General features: G+C 42.4%; 1 long non-coding RNA gene and 1 other non-coding gene across 3 annotated transcripts; one reads left to right on the forward strand and one right to left on the reverse strand.

The window, feature by feature from the left end:
- The first annotated feature begins 1,047 nt into the window (after window positions 1–1,047).
- TRNAY-GUA lies at window positions 1,048–1,137 on the forward strand. The gene is given in 2 exon segments: window positions 1,048–1,084; window positions 1,102–1,137. It is a non-coding gene; the product is annotated as a tRNA-Tyr (tRNA).
- Window positions 1,138–6,301: 5,164 nt separating this feature from the next.
- On the reverse strand, window positions 6,302–21,298 carry LOC122438549. 2 transcript variants are annotated; one of them, XR_006268584.1, is made up of 7 exons: window positions 20,017–21,298; window positions 19,757–19,854; window positions 18,844–19,482; window positions 18,425–18,636; window positions 16,886–16,935; window positions 7,049–7,142; window positions 6,302–6,946 (listed from the first exon to the last, which is right to left on the reverse strand). It is a non-coding gene; the product is annotated as an uncharacterized LOC122438549 (long non-coding RNA). The 2 variants fall into 2 exon arrangements; XR_006268583.1 differs by lacking the exons at window positions 6,302–6,946; window positions 7,049–7,142; window positions 16,886–16,935; window positions 18,425–18,636 and having other exon boundaries at window positions 18,728–19,482.
- Between the last annotated feature and the right edge of the window lie 671 nt (window positions 21,299–21,969).

Below are 21,969 nucleotides of genomic sequence, written 5' to 3' on the forward strand. Positions count from 1 at the left end.
GACCTTTTCCAGTCCTGTGGCCACTGCTGAGTTTTCCAAATTTGCTGGCATATTGAGTGCTGCACCTTCACAGCATCATCTTTCAGGATTTGAAATAGCTCAACTGGAATTCCATCACCTCCACTAGCTTTGTTTGTAGTGATACTTCCTAAGGCCCATTTGACTTCACATTCCAGGTTGTCTGGCTCTAGGTGAGTGATCACACCATCGTGATTATCTGGGACATGAAGATCGTTTTTGTACAGTTCTTTTGTATATTCTTACCACCTCTTCTTCATATCTTCTGCTTCTGTTAGGTCCATACCATTTCTGTCCTATTGTGCCCATCTTTGCAAGAAGTGTTCCCTTGGTATCTCTAATTTTCTTGAAGAGATTGCTAGTCTTTTCCATTCTGTTGTTTTCCTCTATTTCTTTGCACTGATCACTGAGGAAGGCTTTCTTATCTCTCCTGGCTATTCTTTGGAACTCTGCATTCAAGTGGGTATATCTTTCCTTTTCTCCTTTGCTTTTCACTTCTCTTCTTTTCACAGCTCTTTGTAAGGCCTCCTCAGGCAGCCATTTTAATTTTTTGCATTTCTTTTTCTTGGGATAGTCTCGCTTCCCGTCTCCTGTACAATGTCACGAACCTCCATCCATAGTTCATCAGGCCCTCTGTCTATCAGATCTAGTCCCTTAAATCTATTTCTCACTTCCATTGTATAATTGTTAGGATTTGACTTAGGTCATACCTGAATGGTCTAGTGGTTTTCCTTACTTTCTTGAATCTAAGTCTGGATTTGGCAATAAGGAGTTCATGATCTGAGCCACAGTCAGCTCCTGGTCTTGTTTTTGCTGACTGTATAGAACTTCTCATCTTTGGCTGCAAAGAATATAATCAATCTGATTTCAGTGTTGACCATCTGGTGATGTCTATGTGTAGAGTCTTCTCTTGTGTTGTTGGAAGAGGGTGTTTGCTATGACCAGTGTGTTCTCTTGGCAGAACTCTATTAGCCTTTACCCTGCTTCATTCTGTACTCCAAGGCCAAATTTGCCTGTTACTCCAGTCACCCTTCGATAGCTCAGCGGGTAAAGTGGAGGACTGTAGATCTGACATGTGTGGTCATCCTTAGGTCGCTGGTTTGAGTCCGGCTTGAAGGAGGTGCTAGTTGCTTTTGAACTTCCCAGGTTGCTCAGACAGTAAAGTGTCTGCCTGCAATGAGGAAGACCCAGGTTCAATCCCTGGGTTGGGAAGATCTCCTGGAGAAGGAAATGACAACGCACTCCAGTATTCTTGCCTGGAGCATTACTGGTCAGGGCATAGCCTTGGAAACGAACAGAGATCATTCTGTTGTTTTTGAGACTTCATCCAAGTACTGCATTTTGGATTCTTTTGTTGACTATAATGGCTACTCCATTTCTTCTAAGGGATTCTTGCCCACAGTAGTAGATATAATGGTCATCTGAGTTAAATTCACCCATTTCAGTCCATTTTAGTTTGCTGATTCCTAAAACATCGACATTCACTCTTGCCATCTCCTGTTTGATCCAATTTGCCTTGATTCATGGACCTAACATTCCAGGTTCCTATGCAATATTGCTCTTTATAGCATTGGACCTTGCTTCCATCACATCCACAACTGGGTGTTGTTTTTGCTCTGGCTCCGTCTCTTCATTCTTTCTGTAGTTATTTCTACACTGATCTCCAGTAGCAATAGTGGGCACCTACGGACCTGGGGAGTTCACCTTTCAGTGTCTTATCTTTTTGCCTTTCATACTGTTCATGGGGTTCTCAAGGCAGGAATACTGAAGTGGTTTGCCATTCCCTTCTCCAGTGGACCACGTTTTGTCAGAACTTTCTGCCATGACCCACCCGTCTTGGGTGAGCCTACAAAGCATGGCTCATAGTTTCATTGAGCCATGGTTCATAGTCAGCCTTGTCTAACTCAATGAAACTATGAAAGTCTTAATAGCACTGAAATGTGCACTCAAAAATGGTTAAGATGGCCAATTTCATGTTGACCAACTTATGTATATTTTACCACAATAAAATTTGAGGGGAAGAAGGAAAGTAAGTGGAAAATGATATATCTTACATTAGAGTTGGCAATAGATTTGTAGAGAGTTGACTCCAGAGAGGAATTGTACTATATATAGTGTGGTGAAGGAGACAGAGGGATCAAGAATATCCCCTGGCACCTGTAAGTGGGAGATGATGGTCCTCTTGGTATCTTGGTGGAGAAGTGAATGTGGGGTTAGGCATTTTATTTGAAGGACATGAGAAGGGAATCATAGAATCTAAGCATTATTGACATGTAAGTAAATTTTTCCAACAGTAAAAGATCATTCGCACAATGTTTCAAAGCACTGTGTGGAGAGAATGAACGGAAAGACCAACAGAATGGAAAAAGGAATGCTCGTGTTCTCCCCAGCATACCTGAGGAGCCATTTTAGGCTCTAGCAAATTTGCACAAGATTATTGTTGTTATTTATTCCTTAGGTCATGTCTAACTCTTTTGCAACCCCATGGACTGTAGTCCACCAGGCTCCTCTGTCCATGGGATTTCCCAGGCAAGAATACTGAAGTAGGTTGCCATTTCCTTCTCCAGGTGATCTTCCTTCTTCCGGGATCAAACATGCATCTCCTGCATTGGCACGAAGATTCTTTACCCCTGAGCCACAAGGGAAGCCCACTTTGCACAAGATAGGTGGGGATAGATTATAGGATTTGAAACTTATTCCATTGGCAGTGGAAAGCTGCTAGGTTTCCCATCAAGAGGAGTGAGTATGTAATTGCCATTTTAGGAGGTCAAGGCCTAAACTTATGAGGCACTAGACTTAGGTAGACTTTTAATCAACCAACAAACCAACCAATTTGACCAACGTCCTATGCTATACCAAACACTGTAGTAAGTGATGCAGTGCTAAAGGAGACGAAAAGATGAATTTAAGAGTTATTTTATAAAAAAAGGTAGAAGTAACTTGTTGATTACTTAAAGGGAATTTTATTTTGTTTATTTATTTGACTGTGCTTGGTCTTACATGTGGCATGCAGGATCTTAAGTCACAGCATGTGGGATCTAGTTCCCTGACCAGTGATTGAACCAGGGGCCTCTGCATTGGGATTGCAGTCTTAGACACTGGACCACCAGGGAAGCCCCTAAAGAGAACTGTAGAAGAGAGGCATAATTTTATACTAAAGTAAAGTTGGAAATTGGAGTGATCAGGAGAATTAGTACCCATGAGGGAAACAAAAATTTAGAAAGTTGGCTAGTATAAGCACCAAGGTAAAAGACATTACATTCTAATTGCTGTACATTCGTGTTGACTTTGGACCTGCAGTCTGTTCTTTAGGAACCATCAGCACCAAGATATAAGCTGATGCCAAGGGAGCTGATGAATTTTTTAAGGGAGCATAAAGACAGAAAAGAAATGGCCAAAATGGAATTTCCCTCTGTAACGAACTTGTCTTGCTATGAACCAAAGGGCAAGAGAAAGAATGTGTGAAGCTTAAAAGAAGAAGGGTCAGAGTGAAGAAGTGCTTTCCAAGGTGAAGCAGGATCATGTGGCTACATGAAAATCATCAAGAGTTTTCATATATGTATCTTATTTCTCTTCTTCCCCACTGTCTCTCTTAGTGTAGGCCACCCTCATCTCCTGCTTGGATCACTACACTATTCTTTTAACCCACCTCCACACCTTTTGTTCATCCTTTCAACCTGTGTGGCTTCCCTGATATCTCCGTTGGTAAAGAATCTGCCTACAATGCAGGATACCCCGGTTTGATTCCTGGGTCAGGAAGATTCCCTGGAGAAGGGATAGGCTACCCACTCCAGCATTCTTTGTCCTCTCTTGTGGCTCAGCAGATAAAGAATCGGCCTGTAATGCAAGAGACCTGGGTTCAACCCCTGAGCTTTGAAGATCCCTTGGAGAAGAGAAAGGCTACCCACTCCAGTATTCTGGTCTGGAGAATTCCATGGACTGTATAGACCATGGGGTCACAAAGAGTCGGATAGGACTGAGTGACTTTCCCTTTCATTTTCAATCTGCCTCCATGGTTTTGGCCAATCCTATTCAACCCTGACTCCGGATTTCTTCATTTTTCTGTGGCTTCTCCTTCACTCTATTGAATAAAACTAAAACTTCTCGGTGCAGGAGACACTTCATGAGCAGATGCCTGGTCTATGCCTCCTGCATTCACTTTCCCTAGCACCCCTTCCCTACCTCTGATACCCAACTACTTGAACCTATCCCTTCTTGCCAGGCAGGGAAAGTTACCTGTCATGGGTTAAGATAGGAAAAAAGAGAGAACCACTGTTCTTAGATTAGATAATGAAATACTCAGTATTCCACCCATTGCAATTGTCAAACTTAATCATAATTATTTATCTATCTACAGCTCCCACTGTTACCTCATCAAGAGTAAACACTCATGACTTTTACCTCTGCATTGGAGAAGGAAATGGCAACCCACTGCAGTATTCTTGCCTGAAGAATCCCATGGACCGAGGAGCCTGGTGGGCTACAGTCCATGGGGTCGCAAAGAGTTGGACATGACTTAATGACTAAACAACAACAACTGGTACCTAAAATGCCTAATAAAAACAGGAGAGATTTTATTTTCCTACTGTCAAATGAAGTCAGCAATGATGGAGCTTCACATGAAGACTGCCAGTGATGCCTTCTGAAAATGGGCAATACATTTCATGGGCTTGGCTGGGAATGGAGAAGAGAAGGAGTGGTTAGGAAGTGGGATCAGCAGATGCAGGCTGTCATGTCCATCATTTTGGCAATAAAAGGAAGGACAAATATAGGACAGTGCATAGAAAAGAAAATAGGTTCAAATGAACCCTTTTAGGCTTCCTCACTTCTCATTCCCTCCAGTCTGGCTCTTCTCTAAACCGTTTCACAAAAACTGCTCTGGTGTAAGTTATTAATAAACTTTATTGTTGATTCCATGGTACATTCAAATGCTTACCTTCCTTGGCTTCTTTAATGAGCATCAGCCTTCCACTTAGTAGGCCTGTGCATCTTCTGGAAGTACTCTCTCCCTTCCTCCTGTGTCATCATTAACTTACCTATAAGATAGGATTTTCTTTCTGCTATTTGAATCACTCCTGGGCTGTTGCCTTCTTCACCTGCATTCACTCTCACAAAGCATTGGAGATCAAGGCTTTGAACTGTCACACAAGCTACATTCTGGCAATCTCATCCATTCCAATAACTTTGAATCCCACCTGTACATCAATGACCCCCTTCTCTCTAAAATAATTTTTTTAGTCCACTATATGTCCAGACATCTTCACATAACCATCTCACAAATATCTGAATCCATGTTCAAAATTTTCTTTATATTTCTTTTCAAATCCCAGTACAATGGTACCTACTTGCCCAAGAAAGACAACTGAGAACCATAATTCTCCTCCCTCTTTTCCACCTTGCCTCCACATCCAATTTTTAATCAGGGCCTGTCAATACTACTTAAAAAATTCATCTACCTTCTTCCCTTGTCTCCACTGCCACCACCAAGTTTAAATCTTCATCATCCCTCTCCTGGGGTGACTGCAAATAATACCCACTGGGCTTTCAGCTTCCATTGTGTTTCAATTTGTCTATGCACATCACACTTTGAGTCATATTTCTACTATACTCAAAACTCTTCATACCTTGGGTTAAAAATGAAGTTCAGACTTTCTGTTGGTCCAGTGGTTAAGACTCTGAGCTTCCACTGCAGGGAGTACGGGTTCCATTTTTGGTCCAGGAACTAAGATCCACATGCCATGTAGACAAAAAGTTTAAATATAAACAAATAAAATTAGGTCTTTAAAAATAGATTAAAAATAAATAGATAAAATTTAAAAAGTGGAATTAAATGTTAAAATATTTTAAAAAATGGAATTCCTCCAGGTGGCCAATAGGGCCTTGCAAGATCTAACCACTGCTTGTTTCTCTAGCCCTATTGTAGGCCACTCTTACCTATGCATGCTCATATGCTCAGCCCATGGGTCTCTTTATTCCATACACCAAATTCCTTCTTGCCTGAAAGCCTTGGAGATGTGATTTCCTTACCCTAGTATCCTCCCCACATCCTTACCAACTCCTCTGTCCATAGGATTATCCAGTAAGAATACTAGAGTAGGTTGCCATGCCCTCCTCCAGGGGATTTTCCAACCCAGGGATTAAACCCACATCTCCTGCAGCTCCTGCATTGGCAGGTAGATTCTTTACTGCTGAACCACCTGGGAAGCCCCATACACAAAGACTATGAGCTTACAGATGAGAAAGCAGGGAAAAAGAAATGTTGATTAACTCACCCCAAAGGCACAGAGCTGGGTAGAGGAGAAACTGGGATTCCAGTTCAGGCTATCTGGCTCAGGAGCCTTCATACTTAAGCACTATTTAATTTAGAACTTCCCAGTTGGTGAGCTACGAATGAACTGCAGAGGTGTCACCAAACATCAGTTCATTTGGCCATGAGGCAGCCAGACCCACTCGAACTGTGAGTAGCTTTGTCCAGGGCTCTTCAGAGCATGGCAGAGCCAGACTGATGTCATACTCTTGTCCCATAGCGGGGAGTGGGGAGGCCTAACTTGGGCTGGACCACGTGCTGACACCCTCATCCTTGATGTTTATCTCAGTAGCAGCTGCAGGGGGCGTCACTCTGCATTGCAGACAAGGTGCTCCAGGAGCTGCCAGCTACACCAGGGGCGTGGCCAGCAGCCCACGATGCTGAGCGTTGAGCGGCAGGGCTGCAGAGGAGGTCAGGCAGGAAGCTCTGTCTGCATCTAAGCGAATACATCTGTCCAGTGGTGGCTGCCATCACCATCCTTTCAGGTGCCTCAGATGGCTACAAGGTGGCCCCCTGATACCCCATGTGCCTTGTGCTAACTCAAGTTTCATCATTGTTCTGAAATGCTTTATTACCAAGGATTTGCCTGCTTTGGAAATCCATTCTCACTTTCACCTTTGTCTGTGAAAGAAAAAGGAGCCCTCTTAGATATCTTAATACAATTTCAACTTTCATACCTTTTTGATTGGTTGTAAAATAAAAGATCTAAAAATGTCTTATGACCTGTTGGTGTGAACAAATTTTCTGTTGATGGTCCCTATCAGGACTCCAAAGAAATGCACATGAGAAGTTCCTGAGTAGAGGGTCTTGCAGACATCTGAAACACAAAATCAGTTATTAAAAAGTTATCTTGGTGGAAGCAAGATCAAGTTTTTCACACACACACAAAAAATATGTTGAAAAGATTTTAGAATTTTTACATAGATTCTATGCTAATATCTTAATACTTTTTATTTTTTCAATCATAATTGCATAATATAAACAAAATATAAGTAATTTTCATCAAGCATCATATGCATACCCCCAAATTTTATCAAGCTAATGGTCACTTCTTGTGTGTATACAATGAAAAGATTGAAGACACCCCTCTCTGCACTATGTTCTATGTGAAGGCTGTTCACTTTGTGGTGCACTGACTTCCTAGTTATGGCCCCAGTCAACCATACCGGATAAGTTGAAGTTACTTCTGAAGTCCCCATATGCTCTCTTGCCATTTTCTCTGTGTAGTGGTTAAGAACTAAGGCTCTGGAACCAGTATGCCTGATGTGAACCCCGCTTTGCCACTTAATTGCAGTGTGGCACTAAAGCGGCAACCTAACTTCTCTGTTTTGTCATGTGAAAAGGACATCACACGAGCAATCACCACATAATTGAGGTAATAGAGATAAACAGCTCAGAAGGATGCCAAGCATATATTAATAATAAACATCCCAGAAATGCCAACTGTGTTTCTTGCTCTCTTCCACTTTCTCCTCTCTGCCCCGCCTTATGCTGCCTTCGCCTGGCTCAAAGTGAAAGTGAAGTTGCTCAGTCTTTGGGATCCCATGGACTGTAGCTCGCCAGGCTCCTCCGTCCATGGAATTTTCCAGGCAAGAGTACTGGAATGGGTTGCCTTTTCCTTCTCCAGAGGATCTTCCCAACCCAGGGATCAAATCCGGGTCTCCTGCATTATAGGCAGATGCTTTACCGTCTGAGCCATCAGGGAAGTCTGCCTGGCTGAGTCGTACTCAACCTTAGGTATGACCTCAGCTGACAAGTCATTTTCTCTGGCTAGCCTTCCCTGTCCACCCTAGCCTAGGCTATCACTCTTTTAGGAGCTCATGGAGCCCACAGAATCACCCCCATCATAGCACTTAGCAAGGTCCATGGTAATTTTCATTGTCTTGTCTATTGCCTACCCTGCCTCATAAGAGCAAGGTCCTTCAGAGTAGCAACTGTTGTGTTAGCTTGTGAATTCCCAGTGCCTGCCATGGGGTCTAGTAACCAAAAACCAGTTAATGAATGAACGCCCAATGGAAGAATCCCATTCTGTGCTGTTTCATAGCAATGACCCCAGAAGACAGGAAGAAGATCAGTGACTTTTTTAACAGGCATTTAGAACTCTGATGACAAAGTACTGGAATGGGTTGCCTTTTCCTTCTCCAGAGGATATATTTTCCTCCTCATTCTCTCAGTCCCAACTTCCCATTTAACCTTCATGTTGAGAACAATAGCATCCTTCATTTTTTTCCATGAAAACTCATCCAGCTGCCCTTTTGTGATGTTCTGTCTCCTCCAGAATTGTCCGTGGATCAGAAGAAAGCTTGGGGACTTTGGTGTTGGCCATATCATAGTCACTGGGCTATATCTCAGTGAAGTTTCTTGATGCTGACGCAACAGATTGGGTATCTGTTATGAGTGTCTTTGGTCCAGCTGCACGGAGGTCAGTTAATTTGGGCTCTGAGCCAAGGCCTGAAAAAGGGTAGCAAGGGCTGGACCAAACCTCTCAGCATGGTGATGACTCCCAGGTGACAGCTGCAGAAAGTTCTGGACTCAGATGTGTTCAGCAAATTGGAGTCCTGCTGCCTTAATGCAGAATATAATCGCCACAACTTTCCTGTTCTCCCGTTCACAAGTCACCCAAGTTCACATATCTGTTGTTTCCTACACTTGGACTCCTGAATATGTCAGGGTTTTTTGTTTGCAGTTTGTTGGGACTGTTTTGTTTTTATTTTCAGGAGTGAAAATAGCAAAGGTAAAACAAGTGGTCGGTGGTACAGAGAAGACTGACTTTCCAACCAGAACACTGATTTTCACAAATGGGTCTTATGTGATCCTTTATGTACTTCAGTGCCATGGGGTAACTGAGAAAGAGAAGGAAATAAACGGAAGGAAAGAAACTCACTAAAAAAAAAAAAAGTGTGCGTGTCTGCATGTATGAGAGTTAAAAGAGCAAGAAGCAAGAAAGGGCTTTAACATTTATTCAGCATCTGGTATCTCACTCAGGCCTCAAAGCCACCCTATGAAATAGATGGGGACCCCTGCATTTACAGACAAAGACACATAAAGATTAAGTAACAATCCCAAAGTACATTTTAAAAGAACATCTTTTATCTATTTGCTTGTTAATATTTATTTTGCATTAAAAATGTAATACAATTTTTAAAGGTCACTTTCCATTTACAGTTATTACAGAATTTTGGCTCTATCCCCTATGTTGTCCAATACATCCTTGAGCCAATATGTGTAACTCCCACTTTCCCGTCCTTATATTGCCCTTCCCTCCTTCCCTCTTCCCACTGGTAACCACTGTATGTTCTCTATATCTGTGAGTCTTCTTCTTTTTTGTTGTATTCACTAGTTTCTTATATTTTTTAGATTCCACATGTAAGTTAGATCATAAGCTATTTGTCTTTCTGTGTCTAACTTATTTCACTTAGCGTAACACCCTCCAAGTCCATCTGCGACTGCTGCAAATGCAAAATTTTCACCCTTTTTTGTGTGTGTGTGTGTGTGTATACCACATCTTCTTTACCCATTCATCTGTTTGTGGACACTTAGGTTGCTTCCTCATCTCAGCAATTGTAAACATGGTACAATGAATGCTGGGGTGTATATATCTTTTTGAATGAGAGTTTTCTTCTTTTGAGGGGGGGATATATACCCAGGAGTGGAACTGCTGGGTCATTTGGTAGTTCTAGTTGTTGTTTTGGAGAACTCCATACCATTTTCCACAATGGCTGCATCAAATTGAAAGAAGGTTTTTTTTAACTTGAACCCTCAACCCCTTTCCCCCCAATAAGACAGGTCAGCAAACACAGCCAAATTTGGCCCTCTACCTGTTTTGGTACAACTGCAAGCTAAGAAGGGCTTTATCTTTTTAAATGGTTGGGAAAAAAATCAAAAGAAGAATAGCGCTTTGTGACACATGAAAATAATAAAAACTATATGAGATTCAAATGTCAGCATCCATAAATAGATTTACTGGAACACAGTCCCACCCATTCTTTTATTGTTGTCTCTGGCTACAGAGTAGAGAAGTTACGCAGACTGTGTGGCCTGAGAAGTCTAAAATATTTACTATCTGATCTTTTACAAAAAAAGGTTTGCCAGTCCCTGTTCTCAGGGAGTGATTTTGAAAGTCTGTAGTTGTTTAGGAAAGTTGATTAAGAAGCAGAAAAAGGAATCACTTGGTCCCCTAAAATATTCTTCTAAATGCAGAGGGATAACAGAATTACAAAACAGATGTGAAATTAATATTTTATGATAATAAAAATACTAATATTAGGTGGCATGGATGATAAAATAACTTCTCCGTCTCCTCTATGTTTCTATCCTCATATGTTTCCCCTTTTCTCATTGGTATTTGCATGTTTGATTTTACAGAGTGTCGCTGGGGACGGACATAGTAGAGGGGAAAGATGGAGCTGTGATCCTGGCTCTTCTCCTAACTACATTAATCAAATCACTTAATCATCTTTGATTTAAATTTCCTTATCTCCAAACTGTGGGCTGGACAAACTAATCCCAAAGGTCTCCTACAGTCATAAAATGATGGGCCTCTGTGACTTAGAACATAATTTTAAAATGTTAACTGATCACTGAGGTTTATAGCAGTTATGACTTTGCATTTATGGTAGATCAGTGGCCATATTTATGATTTATTTGACTCCAAATCCTTAGTCAATATCTCAACTCCCAATTATGACATTGTCCCTCTAGGAAAATATGAGCAACTTTATGATGATTTGATTCTCAAGAAGATTTCCAGGGATGCATTGAGAGAAAAACTGTAGAAACTTTTATAGTTCTATAGTTTATTACCAGTTTGAGATTTGAGGGTCTTTTGGAAAAGACTAAAATGTACACTGGTAGAAGTTTTAAACAGGCGCTTATTTTTTTTAGTTAAATAATATACTTCTAGTAATTGACAATAAGAATGTTGAGTCATTTTTCCAGAGTGTTCCATCTATTGACCCATATGTGGATCTAGATAATGAGACAAAAACACATTGTGTGTCTCAGACGAATATATGTCTTTCAGAGCTCTGGGTCTATTCTGACTGGTGGTAAGCTAGGAAGGTTCAGAAGTACAACTGTAATCTTACATATGGCAAGTTCACATTTAGATCTGTATTGCCGCTGCGTTCTTCCCTTCCTTTAGACAGAGTGGTCATGATTACAGAACAGTCTGTCAAGAGAAACTTTTAGAGGAAGTCTGCCCAGAGCTGGGGCTCCAGATTTGAACATGTTATACCTGTTTTCCCTGGGGAAACAGCTGAGCTACACAGTGGAAGTATACTTTGCCCAATGCAATGTCAACAATTTTTAATCTCATTCTAATACTTGAGTTTCATAACAACCAATCATAAAATTAAGTACCAGGTCACTGCAACAAATTGCAGTGGAAACAATGAAGATGCAGAAATCTGGTAACAAGCTGAAAAGAAATGGAATATTCTGCATTCTTTCTCTCTGTAATGTCATTTGCTTCGTTCCCCTGCTGAGATCTAAGGATGTCTGTAGTTGGATGAGACGTGTAGCCTCTCAGTACATTAGGTGATGATTATGCAAGATCACGGTTAGAAGTTCTTAATCAAGAAGTAGTCTGGAAATTCACACCAAGTGGTACACATCAGTCTTGGGGGACTTTGTTTGCAAGCTAGAACTGCCACCAGCCCCGTGCAGCTGGGGGGATAGAGGAAGGACATTAACCTTCAATTCAGCAGTTGCAGAATGCAGTTTATGAGGAGATGAGCCCAAGGTCCTTCTACTCCACCGTCTTGTCCCAACTTGAGCATGCAGGTTACAATGTTCATTCTCTCCCCTCTAGCAACCACCTTTAAATTCTTTGTCAATGATCCTTGCAAAACAAAACAACATTAGCCACTGCACTAACCCCTAAATTAAAAAAAAAAAAAAGCAGACATTAAGCCTGCCCTCTGTTAAACCATCTTAACCAAATCAGTCAAAATGTATGATGCAAATAATTTTAGATTATACTAGACTGTACTTAGACTATGTTAAAGAAAATATTAGCATATAAGTCATTGGTCCAAGAAATCAATATCCCAAATTCCCAAATGAGTCTTTCTGTTAACATTTCAAAACCAACTTTTTTGTTTTTACAATTATATGCCTGGGATAGACCAAATTCTAAGCAATAAACCTGGTCAAGACTAGAGAGATCTCAAAAAAGGTACATACCATATTTTTAAAAGGGAGGGAGGGAAGGTATGGCTCAAATTTGTCCACTCTCCTCACTCCAACTCCATGTTTATAAATCTAGTATCCTCTATTTCACTCTTATTACTACATACACTTCAAACTTGAAATATCACAGTAGAGGAGAGTGAAAAAGTTGGCTTAAAGTTCAACATTCAGAAAATTATCATGGCATCTGGTCCCATCACTTCATGGGAAATAGATGGGGAAACAGTGGAAACAGTGGCTGATTTTATTTTTTTGGGCTCCAAAATCACTGCAGATGGTGATTGCAGCCATGAAATTAAAACACGCTTACTCCTTGGAAGGAAAGTTATGACCAACCTAGGCAGCATATTAAAAAGCAGAGACATTACTTTGCCAACAAAGGTCTGTCTAGTCAAGGCTATGGTTTTTCCAGTAGTCATGTATGGATGTGACAGTTGGACTATAAAGAAAGCTGAGCGCAGAAGAAATGATGCTTTTGAACTGTGGTGTTGGAGAAGACTCTTGAGAGTCCCTTGGACTGCAAGGAGATCCAACCAGTCCATCCTAAAGGAGATCAGTCCTGGGTATTCATTGAAAGGACTGATGTTGAAGCTGAAGCTCCAATATTTTGGCCACCTGATGTGAAGAGCTGACTCATTTGAAAAGACCCTGATGCTGGGAAAGATTGAAGGCAGGAGGAAAAGGGGACGACAGAGGATGAGATGGTTGGATTGCATCACCGACTCAACGGACATGAATTTGGGTAGGCTCCTGGAGTTGGTGATCGACAGGGAGGCCTGGTGTGCTGCAGTTCATGGGGTCGCAAAGAGTCAGACACGACTGAGCTACTGAACTGAACTGAACATATTCACACTTTACCATTGCCTCCCACAGCTCCTCTTATCTCTACCATCACAAGCCCTTCAATCATGTACCTTACATGAAGTTAGTGCCATCATCTCATTATCATTATGAGGAAGTGGGAATCAGGCTGCATTCTCCTCGCTCCCTACAAAGCAAATCAATCACCAAGTCCTCATTCCTACATCTTGGTTTATTGGGTTCGTCCCATGGGATTTTTCAAATGCATCTGAGATAAATAGTTATCCCCTCTCCAGTATCTGAAGCCACAAGTGGTAATCTTTCTTCTCTTCCCATCTGAGGTCACGTGTTCTACCCTGTGATCGGAGAAACCCTGTTCTCAGGAAGACACGCTAGCCAAAGCACAGACAAACCTAGAGATAAGAGATGCTCTGAAGGTTATCTGCTTTATTTCTTCCTGGAGAATGCACTTCCGGATGACTTACCCTTTTTGATTTAAGCCACTGGACTGTCTTATAATCTACCTCTTCTCATGGTGCTCTACATACTTACCAGTTATCTAACTACACCTATCAACTGTCTATCACATATCTTCTATCTGTCCACCTATCATCTATCAGTCTATCTTTCATCTATCTATTTTACTTATTTAAGACATGTTTATTGAGTTCCTACCCTGGAATTACTCTAAGTATCTTTTTAGAAAGGGGGGGGAAGAAATCAAGCTGAGTGCCTAAGTGCCAGACAGGAAATAAATATTATCTTATTGAATTTCCTAAATACTTTTATAAAGTCTAAGGATTCCATTTAACCTCTAGGAAGCTGCAGCTCAGAGGAGCTGAGTAGTTTTCCCAAGAACACCTGGCCAAGAAGAGGCAGAACTAACATTGACTTTGATTCTTTGAGCCTAAGCTTTGCCACCAACACCAAACAAGTTTTTAAACGTAAGACAGCTTCCATATTGACCTGATAGCAAATAGGTTGACTTGATGGCAAGTAGGTGGACTAAATTCTTTCCTTCTACTACTTCTTTAACTGGAATCTTGTGGCAATGAGATAAGAATGGGAGAGCCCAGTCCATGATAAGCCAGTAGACCCTTTGTGAAGGCTCTCAGAAAGCATGTTGGAGCTGAGGGTTATGATTCTGGGACATGAATCATTTCCCTTGGGAAACTGGTGTCTGTGCCCATTTCTGCTCCAGAGCATGGTATAATTGACAATACAAAATAAAGGGTTAGTTTCTAAAAACCCTGAAACCTGTTCTTAACAGAATCTTTATTGTGAAAGGTGTCTTGTCCAAGCTGATCGATTTGGGTTTGCAAAACATTGTTGTTGTTTAGTCGCTAAGTCATGTCTGACTCTTTTGTGACCCTAGGAACTGTAGCCCGCCAGGCTCCTAGGTCCACGGGATTTTCTAGGCAAGAATACTGGAGTGGGTTACCATTTCCTTCTCCAAGGGATCTTTCTGACTCAGGGATCTAACCCACATCTCCTACATTAGTAGGCGGATTCTTTACTACTGAGCCACCAGGGAAGCCCTTGAGAAAAATACAGGAATTTAATTACTGCCCAGGTCTCTCTTATTTGGGCCAGCCTGAAAGAATTCTTCATAGCCTGGCTCCTTCTTTAGGAGACTAACCATGATGCCTATCTTCCCAGCACCTTTCCAATCAACATTGTGATTATTTAATAACTGTAAAAAGAAAGGTGTTTTATTCTGGCTTTCTGATGCAACCTTCTGATAAGACCAGAATCTGGATAATCCAGGCTAATTAACCACTTTTTGCCTTACTGCCTGGCCCATATAAAGATAATTTACTCAATTCTCCACTTCATTCTGCGTGTGTAGATGAAATCTGACCGCAGAAGTGCAAGCACTGTTAATTCAAGTTAACAAGCAACTAAGAATGTGGTGCATTGGTATTTTAAGCTCAAACTTGATTTTATTTTACAGCCTTCATACAAATGTGCTTGTTGGCGTGCCTCTCTTTGAAATGTGCTCCACAGATAGATACCACATGTAACCTAGTATATTTCTGCTCTAAAACATATCTAATATTGGTGGAGCTTAAGAAGTGGGCAGAATGAATATTTTTTATTTGGTATATCAAATGGTAAGTAAGAAGAGCATATGTTTCTCTTCATGGTATCTTGGGAACCAAATGAATATGTAGAATCAATGCTTTCAAATGTGATGTGAAACTTTGAGGAAAGAAAAATAAATGCAGTGTGTGGTTCTTAATTCATGTAGGAGTAAAATTATGAGCTAAGCATAAAAGCATACTTCATTATAATAACATGCCTTTAAAACCAGTATCTCGAAACCCTTCTTGACATCACCTAAGGTGGCAGGACCAATTTCCTGGATCAAGTGGAACATAAGCAAAACCGACACTAAACTTCTGTCCTGGAACCTGGCAAGCTCTGCCTACCTCCCAGCCTTCAGTCATGATACTTCCTCAGCCTTCCTCTGCCTGGACCATGCTGCCAGACTCAGCGCTGCTCTGCATCCTTGGATCTCAGCCCCGATCACCTCCTCAAAGAGGCACCCATGACTCCTTCATTTATGGCAGGTTCCTATCTGTCACATACCACCCTGCTCTTGTCCTTCATGGTCCCCTCTGTGAGGACAAAGAAATGTGACTGTGGGCTCATCGCCATATGCCCAGTGGCTTGGGCAGCCTGTCACATAGCACATGCTTGGTGCATGTTTGTTGAATGAGTAAATGACTGAACAGAGAATCAGTCAGAGTCCCTCAGGTATAAGCAGTCCAAACCAGCAAAGAAACCTCACCTTTTCACTGAGCCTAGCTGGCAGAGTCATCCTGCAGGCCAGGGCTGTTGATGGGTTTATATAAAGAAAAACCTAGAGTAGCAAGGGCCAGGTGCTATGGATCTTTGTTGGTTTTGAATGACATGGTGGTAAATGATTTCTAAACAGTTGTGGGAATGGCAGAATAGCAAGTTATTTAGAACTGGCAGATTGTTTCTGGGGGGCAGAAATTTTTCTCCCAAGAGCCCTTTGTTACTTTTAAAGTACTTTAATGACTATGTATATTTTAGTAAAAAGAACTGTTCAAGACAAGTCACACTTTTATAGGTTAGGTAGAACAGAGACTTAAACTTCTACCTCTCAAGTGTCTTCCTTACTGAGTGTGAAAAAGCTGTGACTAGTAACATGGAACTGGCATAAAAAATAGGAACAAAGGAAATTTGCTTTTCTAGGCATTTCTTAATCCAGACAAAAGGCCCAGCCCTTTATAATCCACCATCTCATTTTCTTCTCACAAAAACTCTGGGAGATGAATATCACTGTTTCCAATTTACAGATGGGCAAACTGAGTGAGTTGACTTGGCAAAGTTACAAAGCTAGTGATGGTGGATTTACATCCAGGTCTGTTCTGTCTTGTATGCTTCTGACTAATGGGAAAGCCCCAAAGAAGTGAGACTGTTAGTTTTAATTATAGAAAGCCAAACAATATGTTTCGGTTATGCATAGGCAGAGAAAGAGATGGAGAGAGAGATAAAGAGAGAGAGAGAAATGAGCAGAGAGAGAGACAGTCCTACCTTCTACCTTCTGTATAGAACTGTGCTTTCCTCCTCAGCCACGATGGACCCTGGAAGAGCCAATGAAAGTGGAGTTATAATAACAAAGGTATAAAAGTCGTCTCTGGCTCTGAGCTCTCAGCTTTTGGGATAATGGGACAGAGAGCTTCTACATTCTTCCCGTCCCCTGCTAGGCTCTCTGAGGCCCCACACTCTTTCTGGTTCATGAACATTCTCCCATGGCCACCATAAGCTCTGCTCTAACAGTTCCGCTAGCTCAGTCGGTAAAGAATCTGCCTGCAGTGTACGGGTTTGATCTCTGATTAGGGAAGATCCCCTGGAGAAGGAAAGGGCAAACCACTTCAGTGTTCTTGACTGGAGAATTCCATGGACAGAGAAGCCTGGTGGGCTACAGGCCATGGGGTTGCAAGAGTAGGATACATCTTTAACGACTGCACCACCACAACAGTTCTTCTGCTCCTGGCTGGGCTTGCTGCTGTGTGGGGGGTCAGATCCCATTGTTCTTCGATCACCACTCATGGTTTTTTAGAAATATTTATTTGATTAATTTATTTGGTTGTGTCAGGTCTTTGTTGCTGCATGTGGGATCTTTAGTTGTGGCATGTAGGATCTAGTTCCCTGACCAGGGATGGAACCCCAGCCCCCTGCATTGCAAGCACAGAGTCTCAGCCACTGGACCACTGGGGAAGTCCCCATCATCAACTCATGTTAACCTCTTCCTTTGATCACAGAGCTCCTCCTCTGAACCCCACAGTTATTGAGGTGGGGGAGGTCCCTCTTTCTACAAGTACAATATTTTCCAAGCATATGACCACTGCTTCTCATCTTTCCTTGAAATATCCCAAATCTTTACTACATTCCCAGGTGTGTGGTCTTGATTTTCTTAGTTTCTTATGGAGCAAATACAGAAACCATTTTTCACCAAAACTCCTCCTCATAGAACTTCTCATACTTGTTTGGAGGAAAATACACTGACAAGTTGTTGGATGTGTATGTAAAAGATTAGGGCGAAAGACTATAATGGTAAGATGAGCTCCTGAGCTGTATGGATGTCTTAAACCACTTTCTAAGAGAGATGCATCCTGGAATCTCTCAGGACACCACCCTTAGAAGTGCAGAAGTGGATTGTTCTAAGAAAAGGGAAATTGGTGGGACTGGGCACTGAACAGGAGAAGATAAAATAATACAGTAGGGGTACAGTCAGAGACAAATGAAGGACAGAAAGTCTAGAGGAAAATGTTGGAGGTATTTTCTATGATATGTTTGATGTTGCATCCCCTCCTTTGCAGCCTGTTTATAAAAAGATTCAGTAAAACCCACAATTTGTGTCAGTGAATTATTTAAGGGCAGAAAGCAGCAAATTCAAATTGTTTTCAGGAATGAGACAGATGATGCAAACGTATGTAGCTGCAAGTTTATAAGGCAATGGGGGAGGTGTGGGGGCTGTGGCAAAATGAAGAGTCCAGGACAAAATGTACTCATGCACAGTGAATAATAGATGTTGATAGACAATGTGTCCCATGGGCCACTGCTTGTTACCTTAACTTTATGGAAACTCAAAGAGTGCTGGGCAGGACTTCCCTGGTGGTCCAGTGGTTAAGACTCTGAGCTTCTAATGCAGAGGGTGTGGGTTCAATTCCTAGTTGAGGAACTAAGAGTCCACATATGGCTTGGTGCAGCTGGGAAAAAAAAAGTCCTGAGCTTTGCTGCCAGGTAGATTGGAGCTGAAGACAAAGGTAGCAGAGCAGAGCCTGGGCAAAAAAATGGAAAAGGCAAGTGAAATCAGGGTATCACGTGAATATGCTCCTAGGAAAGGAAGGTGAGACTTCAAGAAACAGATGCTGGTTGCTAAACTGCTGTTTGAGGCAGAGAAAAACTTGTTTTATTTTTGAAAGAGAAGGAGGGAGAAAAACTCACCCCTGAGCTACACAAAGCATCAGTGAAATCTACAATCTCACCCGTTGCCTGCTCTGGGTGGTTTCCTGTGGATCGGGCAGGGGTTTGAGGATGGAGTAAGGGGTGGTGTCAGGCAGTATCCACAGGGGGTCTCTGAACTTGTTGAGATCCAAATGGAGGGCTTTAGGTCTTTCCAACTTGTGGTATTGGCTGAGGTCCAAGCCAATTATAGCAACATCTCCAAGGTGAAGAGGGACGCAGCCCACATCTGGGTTACATTTATAATCCCAATGTTCCAAGAAGATGCAAGAATAAGTTATGCGGGTGCTGAGTGAGAGACCCTCCGGAGGGCACCTGTGTGATGCACTTTACAACATTCTCCCTCTTGGCAAGTGGCCAGTCAGCGTGGGGAAGCTCGGGCTGTCCACTCTGGGCCAACTCGGGGAGGGTTTCCTTCCCTGGGGCTCTCCCGGGACATGAGTGTGGCTGGTGGGTCTGCCTAGACCCTCAGTACTTCCCCCCACCCAACACACACACACTGATAGGTGCAGGGCGTGCAGAAACATGATGTCCAGAAAATTCAAGGAGGCAGCAGGAATCCCAAAGGGGTCAAAGTTGTCCTTAGGCCATCAAATCTGTTCAGTCTAGGAATCGGCTGTCATGGCCCCGAGGGAGAATCCAGAAGAGAGCACTTCAGGAAACTAGGTGACAGAGGAGGAAAGGGGAGGGAGAGAGAACGATGAGTTGGGTGACCTTGGGATCAAAAACTCTGATTCTTGCTCTATCTCTTTGCCTCCTTCCTGGGGCCAAGTTCCCCCTCTCCTCAAACTCACATGAGATTGCCCAAGTCAGAGCTTCCTAGTTGGGAGGGAGGTCTGCCTTTTCCATCTGCTTCCACTTGGAGTGTGTGTGTGTGGGGGGGGGGGTTGCCGTAGGTCAGTTGAGGGGAGCATGGTTGGATAGAAAAACACTTACTGTCTTTGCAGTCTGGTTCTCAAATGCAGCCTGTATAGTATTTCCATTCCCACCATTTTTCAAAGTGGTGAGAATCCTTAACTGGCACCTACAAACATCTGAAAGACAGACAGACAGATGTTAAAGATCCTAGTTTCAGCGTTAGGCTGTGTTCTCTACTGAATTCAGAAACATTTGTAAATGTTGGATGGATGGGTTATGTTGTCTGCAAGGAGTCTATTTGCATGCTAGACTGAGAAGCCTCCTGGGAAATAACTCACCATAAGTGTAGACAGTATGTGGCAGATAGGCTTGGGACAACAGTAAACCAACACTGGTGAATGAGTCGGTAGATGGGTAGGTGGATGGATGGATGGATGGATATATGGGTGAATGCATGCACATGGGGATATGGAGGCAAAGGGTTGCACTTTCATTATGAGAATTTATTATCTTGAGTCTGGGGATGAAAAAGGTATGAATCCTTGAGCTATTTTCAGAAAAGGAAATTGGTAGGATCTTCACGTTGTTGTTGTTCAGTGGCTAAGTTGTATCCGGCTCTTTTGCAACCCCATGGACTGTAGCCCGCCAGCCTCCTCTGTCCATGGAATTTCTCAGGCAAAAATACTTGAGTGGGTTGCCACTTCCTTCTGCAGAGGATCTTCCCAGATCAAGCAAATTCTCTACTACTGAGCCACCAAGGAAGTCCAGGATATTCATATATGAGAACAAAATATTAAGAGCCTTGTGATCAAGTATAACTTCAAAGGACAAGAAAATCCTTCTCCTTACACAGATATGGGATGTACTGACTTCAGAGTACTGAGGATGCCCCAGAAGATGGTGTCCTGAAGGCATCACCTCCCAGTAGGGAGCCCCACATTGGGCAACTGAAGCAGAGGTGAGAGTCCTGCATATACAGAAGAGGAGCAGGGCAAATGGTGACAGTCTCACATTTACAGGAAAGGAGGAAGAATATGGAGGCCATCATGTTGGGCTTTATAGAGGACTTGTGCTGTTTATCTGGCATGCAACTGCCTCTGGCCACTGCCCTTGGTAGCCTAAAAAAAAAAACAAAAAAACAAAACCCTGTATCATGAAATGTGCGTAAAGCCTAACTGAAAGATGGAAAATAGGACTCAGCTGACATTGTTTGTGCCTCTAAGTCCTGCCTTACTTGAACTCTACTTACATACTCCTGGACTTTTCAGTCAACAAAACACCCACCTCCCCTTTAACTTAAGCCAATTTGAGTTGGAATTTTGTCACTTGCAGCTGGGAGCTTATCAGTACACATGAACTTGTACTTGGAATTTCCCAATAATTAATTGGGGGTTTACCGTGAAGAGAGATGGAAGAGCTGTAGTAGTGAGAGCAAGAACAGTCATTAAGGATAAGCACATGTGACAGGGCAAAAAAATACAGAGTAGACTTCCTTGGTTGCTCAGTGGTTAGGAATCTGCCTGCCAATGCAGGGGACCTGGGTTTGATCCCTGGTCCAGGGGCACCTGCTGCAGGGCAACTAAGCCTGAGGGTTGCAACCACTGAGCCTGTGCTCTGCAACAAGAGGTCACTGCAATGAGAAGCCCATGGTCTGCAACTAGAGAAAGTCCACACACAGCAACGAAAACCCACCACAGCAAAAAAAAAAAAAAAAACAAAGAAAACAAAAACAGAAAAACCAGAGGAGCATGCAAAGTTCGTTCTCAGTTTCATTCTTTGTCCTCTCAGTTGCAGATCCTTTATCCTGCTTTGTTGTTTTCAGTATTTTCATGGATTGAATTGTGTCCCCCCCCTCCAAAAGATATATTATAGCTCTAACTCCTGGAGTCTCAGAATGTAATCTGATTTGGAAACGGGGTTGTTGCTGATGTACTCAGTTTAGATGAGGTCATATTGGAGTTGTTCAGTCGCTAAGTCGTGTCCGATTCTTTGTGACCCCATGGACTGCAGCATGCCAGGCTTCCCTGTCCTTCACCATCTCCTGGAGTTTGCTCAAATTCACGTCCATTGAGTTGATGATGCCATCCAACCGTCTCATCCTCTGTTGCCCCCTTCTATGACTGGTGTCCTTAGGAAGAAGAGAGGGAGAGAGAGAAAAAAAAAACAAAAACAAAGAGAGGATGCTATATGACTATAGAGTCAGACGTTAGAGTGAAGCAGTGGCAAAGCAAGAAACACCATGGGTTGACAGATAACCACCAGAAACTAGGAAGATGCAAGGAAAGATCTTC

Source organism: Cervus canadensis, chromosome 3, assembly GCF_019320065.1.
Source record: "Cervus canadensis isolate Bull #8, Minnesota chromosome 3, ASM1932006v1, whole genome shotgun sequence".
Taxonomy (NCBI): Eukaryota; Metazoa; Chordata; class Mammalia; order Artiodactyla; family Cervidae; genus Cervus; species Cervus canadensis.